This window comes from Balaenoptera physalus (assembly GCF_965194825.1).
Source record: "Balaenoptera physalus genome assembly, chromosome: 5".
In the NCBI taxonomy this organism is placed as follows: domain Eukaryota; kingdom Metazoa; phylum Chordata; class Mammalia; order Artiodactyla; family Balaenopteridae; genus Balaenoptera; species Balaenoptera physalus.
This window is the reverse complement of record NC_138884.1, coordinates 56,598,680-56,610,079: the sequence shown is the minus strand read 5'-3', so window position 1 is coordinate 56,610,079 and position 11,400 is coordinate 56,598,680. Positions and strand designations below refer to the sequence as shown.

Genomic DNA, 11,400 nt, shown 5'->3' with positions numbered 1-11,400 from the left:
ACAAATTGAAGTGGAATTGGCTCTCTTTTCCCTGAAGTTGAGGATAACGTGGATGTTTTTGTCTAACGTGCTGGACTAATAGGCTATTATTGGTTAGCTTTTGGTAACTCATCGAGTTTCCCAGTCTGGGTTCTGTACCATCAAATCTGGATTATAATTTGTCCTGGTCACACTGTTTTTCAAAATCAGGTTTGTTCTAGTATGCTATTATGTGTCTGTTTCACCTTTAATCTTTCCATTTTTCACCACTCTGGAGATGGTGTGATATGATCTTAACGAAAACAACAGGAACATGTCTTGTGAATATTTAGTTTTCTTTTTGGCCGACTCAGCATTGCCTGCCAGTCAGTCATTGTTATGAGACCAGGCAGTGTAACTATTTGTGTATTAGTCCATTGGTTCATAGCTTGGGAATGTGGAGACTTCTAAACCTATATCCTTCCCTTAGGAATGCGTGAAGGAGAAATGGAATCTCTTGCCTGAATTTCTGCAGACAGAAATAAAGAATCAGTTATGTGACTTGGAAACCAAATTACATAAAGAAGAATTATCAGAGGTTAAGTCGTCAGCATCCCGGCGGCTAGAAAACGTTTCCTCCCATGTAACTTGTCTGTGACCAGGGAGGCAGGATAATCCCACCTCTCCCTGTTACCTGATAGTTATAAAGGAAGCGCATGTGTTTCCCTATTCTCTCATGGCCACTTGTTTACATTCACTGCTACTTAAATTATCCTTTCCTGCTGTAGGAGGGCTACCTGGCTAAAGTCAAATCCCTTTTAAATACAGATTTGTCCTTGGAGAACGGAGCTCATGCTTTCAGTCGGGAAGTGAATGGATGTCTAGAAAACGGGAGCCAGACAAGTGGTGAGGAGCGCAGAGTGGAAATAGCAGAGAAAAAGAAGTCCGCCAAACCTGTTTCCAAACTTTGCATGCCCAGGAGAAGCAAGTCCGATGGAGAAACAAAATGTAAGAGCACTTGACTCGTTTGACCTCGTTGGAGTCTGGTACCGCCTAAGGGGAGGACAGACTTGGTGCCATAGGGTCTGTCTGTTCCTTCCCACACACAACCCCTCCACCGGCAGTACTTGTTTTTTGTGTATCTTTTTTTTTTTTATTTTTTGGGGGATGGGGGGTGGAGGGTGGCTGTGTTGCTCGGCTTGTACGATCTTAGTTCTCCAACCAGGGATCGAACCCGGGCCCTCGGCAGTGAGAGTGCCGAGTCTTAACCACTGGACCGCCGTGGAATTCCCTCTTGTGTATACTTCTAACTAGCTTAGATATATACTTTAAATTTTTGTCTTCGACCAAGTTATAGAGCATTAGATCCCCAAATGTGGTTGAATTTATGAGGTATAAGAAAACAGGAGCTGCTGTTATTTATGACTTGTAAGTTACATGCCTGTTTAAGCTAAACATTTATTCTTAGACTCCTTCCCCACTTGTAGTCAGAGTAACTCTTCTGGAATTTTTAAAAATAAGAACCTGGGACTTGAGCTCAGGTCAGGTGCTTGGCCACTTCATCATTTGACAAAATAAGCAGAGGCTCTGTTTCCTTGTCCGTCTCAGGGTTGGGCCCTTCATACAAGAGCTTGTGTTAAAATGGCCTAGCAAACTGGCAGGTGCTAATTTGATGACTTTATGAAGACGGTGGTTGCTTAGAATCAGAAGAGAAGGATACTTAATCCTCAGAACCTGGTCTCTGCACCAGCTTGCTAATGCTGAAGAACTGTACCTTGGCTGTGAACTCTATTCATAGTGGCTTTTTTGTTTCTTTTCTGTAAGCAGCTGAAGTCTCATGTAGCCCCAGGATTACAAGGCAAACTACCAGGCAGACCACCATCACATCTCATTTCACAAGGGGGTCAGTATATAGTGAATGGACAGCCCCCATTTTAGGGGCCAACTGTTTTTGGTAAAACACATATAGAATTAGTAGGATGTAACTTAGTAATTCTGACTTCCACATTGCTTAGGTTTTCCTTTTGATATTCTGTTTTTAGACATTCATGAACAGCATTTCTGAAGACCTCATCCATTTTTACTCTTAGCATAGGAAACTTCAAATGTACATACACAAAATACCAAGGATAGTAAAATGAACCCCTGTGTACCTATCACCCAGTATCAACAGTTAACAGCTCCTGGCTGTTGTTTCATCTATACCCCCATATGCTCCAAGTGAAGATTATTCCAAATGGATTACAACTCCATACACACCCATGTCCCCCCAATTGGATTACTTTGAAACAAATCGGACATGTCATCTTATCCACAAATACAATATTTCTAGATGACAAGGTCTCTTTCTCTGACAAGTGTTTTATTCATATTTTGCTATAATTGCTAACATCTAGCAAACAGTCTTTTGAAGAAGACAAAACATGCCTTATAAAGTGTAACAGTTCCTTACTAACAAATACATAGCAGTGTTCATACCTCCCCTTGTGTAACAGAGTTTGGGTGATTTGTTCCTTAAGCCTTTCAAGTGATAGATTCCTTATTTTCTTGCCATTTATTTAAAGAAAATAGGTCTTTTGTCTAATAGCTTCTAGGTCTGGCTGACTGCATCGTTTTGGTGATTAATGTGTTCCCTTGTCTCCAGTTTTCTGTAAACTGGTAGTTAGGTCTAGAGTCCTGATCAGATTCCAGCTTTATTTTGTGCGACTTCATTGACAGTATGGGGCTGTCCATCAGAGGCATGTAATGTCTCTTCGGTGATTCTAGCAGCCGTTGATCAAAGTCTAGATCCATTATTTCTTACGGTTTGCAAAATGGTGGTATTCTAAACCTGTCATCCAAAGAAACATTAAGATCGAAGCTTGTTTTAATGTCCGGCAAAAAGGGCTTCTCCTTGGAGGGAAGAGGGTGTCCATGCCCTGAATCTTTCCAAACAGAGGGTACTCTTGGTAGGGAGGAATATAAGTTGTTTTGTGCCCGCTGCAAGTCTAGGGTCTGGCTGAGCTAACAGTGGCCTTACTGTGTGTGACAGCCCTGCCAAACAGAAACCTGAGGAAGACCCTGAAAAAGCAAAATCAGGTGATTCTGTCGATGAAGAAGAAAAAGAGCAGGTAGGGCTCACGTTTAAGTTTCTTAACTCTGCCTTATTTTGGTACACTTGCTGGTAATTGTGAATTTACACTTGGTCTGTCTATGGACCATAAGTGACTGAGAGGGTGTTAGAACATATCCTTGGACCCAGGGCAGTACGAAGTGTATTATGGTTAGACCCGAGGACTCAGCAGGCCTGTAACTTTGGTGCGTTCTCTCCTGTCTACCTTCCTACCTCTCCAGCTGTCAAGATTTGACAGTCAAACCAGCAGATGTGATGCGTTTAAAGCATTTCCTTCTGATGTCAGAAAAGCTCCTTTCCCACATCTAATCTCTCTATAAAAGCAGAGTTGTCGTGTTATTATGTGTACTGTAATAATGCTGCTTAGACTTTTTAGGTTAGAAAACTGGTGGCTTGCCAAAGGCCTCCAATATAGAAAATGTCAGTCTCTAGCACTGTCCCGTGTGACTTGAGGGGCAAACCTAGATACTACCTGATGGTCACACGCTATCTATTTCTTTCCTGCCACAGGATTAGCTGTGTAAGTCAAGAAGTCTGTAGGTTTACAGGTGGGTAGTAAATGCCCTGTTACCTGCTAAAGATGAGTATCCGTGGTTTGCTCTAAGGCAGGGTTTCTCAACCAAGGCATTGACTTTTGGGGCCAGATAAACCTTTGCTGTGGGTGTGAGTCCTGTGCATCGTAGAGTGTTTAGCAAGGTCCCGACCTCTACTCACTAGATGCCCGTAACATTCCCTCTCTCTCCTCCCAGTTGTGACCACCAAAATCACCTTCAGACTTTCCCAGATGTCCCCTGGGGGGCACAATTACACTGAGCGAGAAGCACTGGACTCAAGGCTAGCAATATCATTGAGGTAGGCTTGACGTCCTGTTGTAAAAGACATACTCATTCTCCTGTTTCTATTTTGGAAATTAGATGCCACTGTTCATGATCCTTATTCAGATGTCTGTAATTAAGTTGAGTCAGACTACCCACTCACAGGTGGGACACTGAGACAGAGGGAAACAGCTTGTCCAAATCACATGGCCACATCCCTTGCCTCCTAAGAAAACGTGTCACAAGGGAAAGCAAGCTGGCTCTCGTAATATTGACAAGTGTTTTTTTTTTAAACAAATGTGCCAGTTTTAGGGTTGTTCTTTGCCCTCTAACCTTTTGGAGGGCTTACATAGCCTTCAAGCTTCTGAAGAAACGAACTGGGGCACTCTTTCCCAAGCGGGAAGCAGTTTCACTGGCAGTGTGTGAGAGGCCTTGGGGACTTGGAGGATGAACACTTGTCGCAACAGGGTTTATCCCGATATGCTAGAGTAAGGCTCAGTGCACCAACCGGTGTTATCAGGTAGTGTTTGTTGGTCAAATAAGTAGTACTACAGAGAGAATCTTACTTTAGTGAATTGAGAGTTTTGAGATCTCACTATGTTTTTTGAAACAGGTATTAAATACATGCATTTGGTAAAACAGTACAAAAGGCTGTTTGGTACATAGCAGCCAAAGAAAAACAATGTGGCTATTCCGTGCTGAGCTATGCTGTGAGCGTTATCAAATAGGTACTGGATTCTGAGGCCTTTGTTCAGGAACAAAAAAGAATATAAAATATCTCATTACCACAACTAAGGAGCCGGCCTGTGGCAACTAAGACCCGGCACAATTAACTAAGTAGCTAACTGACTATTTTTTAAAATCTCATTAATAGGTTTTTAATATGATTTTTTTAAATTTATTTATTTATTTTATTTATTTATTTAATTTATTTTTGGCTGCATTGGCTTTTCCTTGCTGCATGCGTGCTTTCTCCAGTTGCGGCGAGCGGGGACTACTCTTGGTTGCGGTACGTGGGCTTCTCATTGCTTGCGGTGCGTGGGCTTCTCATTGCGGTGGCTTCGCTTGTTGCGGAGCACGGGCTCTAGGCACGCAGGCATCCGTAGTTGTGGCTCGCGGGCTCTAGAGCGCAGGCTCAGTAGTTGTGGTGCACGGGCTTCGTTACTCCGCAGTGTGTGAGAACTTCCCAGACCAGGGCTTGAACCCTTGTCCCCTGCATTGGGAGACGGATTCTTAACCACTGCACCACCAGGGAAGCCCGAGCTCTAACCTTTTAAAAAATGTGTTCCTTCCACCTTCATGGAGCCGGCGTAGGGGATGGGGAGGAGTGAGAACCCGATTGGCAGGGGTCCGGTCGCAACCCCGGAAGGGGACGGGGGAGGATCTAAGAGGTGGCACCGGGCCACAGTCGACCCCCAGTGACAGCTAACAGCTGCACTGCTGCCCCTTCCTGCCCCAGGACCTGAGCTCAGGTCCCGGGGCGGCTGGAGAAACGCACTGTTTTTGGTGAGATGCTCTTACTTACTGTGTGGAGCTGCTCCGGCTGCCCCGGCGCCCACACCCCTGCAGGGCCCTGTGCCCGTCCTCCCTGCCCCCTGCCCAGGGCTCGGGGAACAGCAGTCTCTGTGGGGCAACCTGCTTCCAAGTTCTTCAGTGACCATGGAGGAGTGGGAACGGGCTGGGCTGCCGGAGAGCCTGGGCATGCAACACCTGAGCTCAGCCCTGGGGGCTCACGTGAGGGCAGGGGCTGGGGGGTGCGGGCGGTGAGCAGAGGGGCCTCCAGCCAGCGTCAGTCTGGGCCCTGGACCCGGGGAAAGGCCTCACCCTCTCAGTCCTGACCTGCTGCTCGGGAACCCTGTGGCCCACCAGCCCGAGGCCTGTGTCGCCCGCCACAGACTGCCCGGCACACGGGTGGGGTGCCAACGCCACACCTGGATTTTGCACGGGGACCATCGGGGGGCTCGGTGCACGGGAAGATGAGCAGCCCCCAGGCCCCGACACGCCCCTTCCATGTCCATCGAGAAGTGCCGGATGGAAGGCCGGCTGTGCTCCTTTTCGTGCCCCAGGGAATTCGCAGGAACAGCCCTCCCGGCCACAGGGTGCCTGCCCACCGGCTCTGGGCCTGCGACCAGCCCAGAACACAGAAGGCACAGAAGTGGGTGCAGGGAGCTGAGCCGGGTTTGCAGAAGGGCAGACACCACGGCCTGGTCCACAGCCGACTGGCCCAGGGCGGGTGAGAACGGGCGGGCAGGCTGAGGGGAGGACAGAACGTGGCACAGCCTGCCCGCCTGGGTCCCGGGGAGAAGGTCGGGGCGCTGCCCGCGCCCTCGCTCCGCTCCCTGGCGTCCTTTGTGGGGGCGAAGGGCCGGAGGCAGGGCTCCCAAGGAGCTCAAAGGCCAGGGAAGGACACACGGGACGGTCCAGACCCACCCTAGCGCTCCAGTGGTGCAGCACCCTCTCCGAATTCCTACTGCCACCAAAACACATCCCTAAGGCCTTTTGGGAGAATTGCTAGGACCCAGGAAGGTGGCCCCTTGCTGTGGTCCAGACTTCACCAGCTGCCGATGACCGGAGGGAGCCAGCCGGCCGGCCTTGAGCAGGAGGACAGGACACGGGGACAGGGACAGCCACAGCCGGGCTTCCTGCAGCTGTGCCCACCGCCAGAACCAGCTCCAGCCAATCACAGCCCCCGACATGCCAAACAGTGCCGGGCAGGCGAGAGGCCGGCAGGAACCTGACACCCCCTCACTGGAGAGCCGGCCTGGCCGGGGTTGGGGGAGCCATCCCCGTCTGAACTCACCCCACAGCTCAGCCATCTCCCAGTGACCCAGACGCTACACCAGCAGAGAGCAGCCTGCAACGGCCACAGGGCTGATCCCCAACCAAGGTCAGAACTCCCCCCAGTGTGACGGCCCCCATGCCGCTCCTGTGGTGGAAGGGACCGCAGGCAGAGACCAGGAGTGGAGCCTTTTTATTAATGGCTGCGTTTTCAAAGAACCGTTTTGTAAGCAGGAAAGCTCCCCAGGAAGGGATTGCATTAGTGCAACAAGGGGGAGCCTTGACGCCAGGCTTCCAGACACGTCCAGGAGGGAGAGGGAGAGGGGGGAGAGAGGGAGGGAGGGAGAGGGAGGGAGGGTGATGGAGGGAGGGAGAGAGAGAGAGGGTGAGGGAGAGAGGGAGAGAAGGAGGAGAGGAAGAGAGGGAGACCTCCCTCCCTCTCCCTCTCTCCCTCTCCCTCTCCCTCTTTCCTCTCCCTCTTTCCTCTCCCTCTTTCCTTTCCCTCTTTCCTCTCCCTCTTTCCTCTCCCTCTTCCCTCTTCCTCTTTCCTCTCTTTCCTCTCCCTCTTTCCTCTCCCTCTTTCCTCTCCCTCTTTCCTCTCCCTCTTTCCTCTCCCTCTTCCCTCTCCCTCTTCCCTCTCCCTCTTGCCTCTCCCTCTCTCCCTCTCCCTCCCTCCCTCTCCCTCCCTCTCCCTCTGAGTCTCCCTCTCTCACACTCTGTCTATCCTCTCTCAGGAAGGAGTGGGAGCAGGAGGGAAGGAGAGGCAGAGAGGGAGAGGGACAGAGAGAGAGAGACAGACAGAGACAGAGAGAGAGGAGAGGAAGCAGGGAGAAAAGAAAGAAAGAACACACCATCTACATTTCTGTCAAATGACACCGGGGATCCTTACACAACCAGGAGAAAATAACACAGGGAGGCTCTTTCTCAGCTGGAACTGGAACTGCAGACGGGGCCAAACACCACCAGGCTGGCCACACGTGTCCAGCCACCGCTCCAGCCCCGTCATCCGTGAGTCCGGTCACCAGGGCTCTGAGTGTCTGCTCCAGGGAGCTGGGGTTCACCCTCTCACCCGGGAGGCCGGGCCAAGCCAGTAGGGCCCCGGGCTGGACACATAGGGGGAAAAGCATCCCCACAGGACAGCTTGTGCGAGCAGATTCAGCTGCCAGATTCTAGAGGCCCGGGACCACCCTGTGGCCCGTGAAACCTAGGAGCCACGAGGGTCTTGCATCGTGATTCCTGTCCGTTGGACTGTAAAGTTTATGTAGGGAATCTTGGAAACAGTGGTAACAGGACTGAATTGGAACGAGCTTTAGGCTATTATGGACCACTCTGAAGTGTGTGGGTTGCTAAAAACCCTCCCGGCTTCGCTCTCGTTGAACGTGAAGATCCCCGAGATGCAGCCGATGCTGTCCGAGAACTAGATGGGAGAACGCTATGTGGCTGCTGAGTAAGAGTGGACCTGTCGAATGGGGAAAAGAGAAGTCGAAATCGTGACCGCCTCCTTGGGGTCGTCGCCCTCGAGATGATTATCGGAGGAGGAGTCCTCCACCTCCCACACATCTCCAAGATGGAGAGCCTTCTCCGTCAGCCAGAGCAGGTCCCTTTCTAGATATAGGAGAAGAGAGAGATCACTGTCCCAGGAGAGAAATCACAAGCCGTCCCGATCTTTCTCTAGGTCTCCTAGCCGATCTAGGTCAAACGAAAGGAAAAAGAAGACCACTTTGCAAGAGGAGTGGTGTACAGGCAATAACTTCATTTGGCAGGAGTATGTACAGAAAATTCAAGTTTTGTTTGAGACTTCCGAAGCTTGGTGCACTTTTTAAATGTTTTAGTTGTTCACATTTGTTTGTCTCTTGGGACAGTGACACATAAAGGTGTCATGCTCTATGGTTTGAAATGGGTCCTGTGAGGCATGTGATATGAAGAATTGTTACCTTACAATGTTCCCTTAAGCAAAATTGAATTTGCTTTGAATTTTTGGTCTTGCCTAGACTGATAATAAAACTCTGACTCCTGCCCAGCTAAAGTGTGATGTTTACTATTATGGAAACACACTGGCAAACATTGAAAAGGCTTTCTGTAGCTGGGATATGGTATGCAGCTGTAGTTAAGCAAGCAGTCTTTAAAAGGTGCTGTGAACACAAGGCAGCAGGTAAAAATGAAAGCTGCACCCTTACCCTAGATGAGAGGTTTAAAAATTCCACTAATCTTCACACCGGACAAGAGGTTGTCCAGTGAATTTAGAATCTAAGAAGTTTCAAGGAAGTTAGTTTACCTTTGATTTAGGTCATAAGTCCCCTGTGTGATTGCTGTACATGAATACAAAGCTCTTTGTAATATTACTTGGGAATCTGAGAGTATTCAAGACACCAATGTCCTGCCAGATTAAGAGTATATTGTAGAGCTGAACTTTGAGTTACTGTGCAATTTTTTTTTCATGCTGTCATTTGTAATATGTTTTGTGACAATCCTTGGGATTAAAGTTTTGGTTCCAAAAGAAAAATAAAAAGAATCCGCCTGCCAATGCAGGGGACGTGGGTTCGAGCCCTGGTCTGGGAAGATCCCACGTGCCGCAGATCAACCAAGCCCGTGGGCCACAACTACTGAGCCTGCGCTCTAGATCCTGGGAGCCACAACTACTGAGCCCCCGTGCCACAACTACAGAACCCGGCACGTCTAGAGCCCATGCTCCGAAACGAAAGAAGGCACCGTAATGAGAGGCATGTGCCCACAATGAAGAGGGGCCCCCGCTCGCCGCAACTAGAGAAAGCCCGCGTGCAGCAACGAAGACCCAACGCAGCCAAAAATTAATTAATTAATTAATTTTTAAAAGAAGACCGCCATTGGGACGGCTGGGGGACAGCTCCACGCTCTGCTTCCCGAGGGGGGCCTGCACCCGGGGACTCAGGAGGCGCCCTTGCTCCTGGCGATGCGTCCAGAGGCCCCAGCGCAGGAAAAGCACACATGGCATCCACTCAGGGAGGCCGGGCCCGGGGAGCACACGGGGTCTCCCTGGTACTATTCTTGCCACTTCCCTACAGGTGTGAAGTTTTCAAACTAAAGCATTCGGAGAAGAGGGCAGAAGCTGAAAAAGCCGCCCAGGCCCCAGCCCTTCACGACCCCACGCCAGGTCAGGTGCAGGAGGACACTGTGAGATTAAAGAAACATCACAGAAAGCAGGGGTGGGGCGGGGTCTCAAGGGACAACCTCCTTCGGGGCAGAATCTCGGTAGACAGACCACCACCTTCCCCTAGGAAGTATCCAGAACCTTGGGACCCAAACACTCTGAGCGCCTCAGGAGAAGAAGGCCCTCCCGGGGGCAGGGCACACGGACGCCTCTTGACCACCCCGCGGGGCCCGCACGCACCCAGCACCTCGCGCGTGAATGGCAGGAAGGTCACGTCCCCGTTCAGGTTCTTGTTGAAGTCGATGCACAGGAGACTCAGCTTCTTTTTTTTTATTTTTTAAAAATTTTTTAAAAATTAAAAAATTAATTTATTAATTAAATTATTTGTGGCTGCATTGGGTCTTCGTTGCTGCACACGGGCTTTCTCCAGTTGCGGCGAGCGGGGGACACTCTTCATTGCAGTGAGCAGGTTTCTCATTGTAGTGGCTTCTCTTGTTGCGGAGCATGGGCTCTAGGTGCACGGGCTTCAGCAGTTATGGCAAACAGGCTCAGTAATTGTGGCTCACGGGCTCTAGAGTGGTGGATCAATAGTTGTGGTGCAGGGGCTTAGCTGCTCCGTGGCATGTGGGATCTTCCCGGACCAGGGCTCAAACCCATGTCTCCTGCATTGGCAGTCGGATTCATTCATTCATTCATTCATTCATTCATTTATTTATTTATTTATGGCTGGGTTGGGTCTTCGTTTCTGTGCGAGGGCTTTCTCTAGTTGTGGCAAGTGGGGGCCATTCTTCATCGCGGTGCGCGGGCCTCTCACTATCGCGGCCTCTCTTGCTACGGAGCGCAGGCTCCAGACGCGCAGGCTCAGTAATTGTGGCTCACGGGCCCAGCTGCTCCGCGGCATGTGGGATCTTCCCAGACCAGGGCTCGAACCCGTGTCCCCTGCATTGGCAGGCAGATTCTTAACCACTGCACCACCAGGGAAGCCCGGCAGGTGGATTCTTAACCGCTGCGCTAACAGGGAAGTCCTCAGCTTCTTCTTGATGCTCTTGATTTTCTGAAGGAAGAAGATGGCCGTAAAATCGGGGGGCGGGGGCACGGAGGGGGGTTCAAGGAGAAGAGGCGGATGAGGCGGACGAGAGGAGGGAGACGGGAAAGAAAGGGCCTCAGGTCCTAACTGTTAGGACCCTCCTCAGGAGTTACCCCAAGGTGGCAGCCTAAGCTTCAGCCGTTTCAACGGAGCTAAGTTTCTGTCCCTTCAGGGTCTATCTGGTTTGCAGAAACAGGTAGAAATGGACCAGCCTGGGGGAGGGAGCGACGTGGGGCGCAGAGGAAGGTGCCGGTTCCCTGGGGCCCCTGCCAGGCCAGCAGCAGGCGGGGCGCCTCGAGGACCTGCCCAGGCTGCGCCCCCTGCCCAGCCCAGGACTCAGCGTGTCCGGCCCCGCTCGCGGGCTGAGCAGACGTGCCTGTCCGAGGACAGGAGGGGCGCTGGGGGAGCGTGCCCGCTGGCTCTGCCAGGCGCAAGGGCTCGTTGGGCACGCCTGGCTCAGAAGCAGCCCGAGGGACGCCGGGCCTCTGCGGGCAGCAGGCACCGTGCCGGGCCCTGGCCTCCC

The 11,400-nt window shown here is 51.0% G+C and overlaps 1 protein-coding gene and 1 pseudogene across 2 annotated transcripts in view; both read left to right on the top strand.

The window, feature by feature from the left end:
* Positions 1-949: 949 nt before the first annotated feature.
* The window catches only part of MRPL1 (mitochondrial ribosomal protein L1), a 220,372-nt gene continuing 209,921 nt past the window's right edge, over positions 950-11,400 (top strand). The window contains exons 1-2 of the mRNA XM_082463887.1: positions 950-966; positions 2,990-3,068. The gene's annotated coding sequence lies outside the window, so the exon portion shown is untranslated. The remainder of the gene's footprint in view (positions 967-2,989; positions 3,069-11,400) is intronic.
* Positions 7,868-8,683, top strand: LOC309661508 (serine/arginine-rich splicing factor 3 pseudogene; annotated as a pseudogene). Its single transcript has one exon. The product of its transcript is annotated as a serine/arginine-rich splicing factor 3 pseudogene (transcript).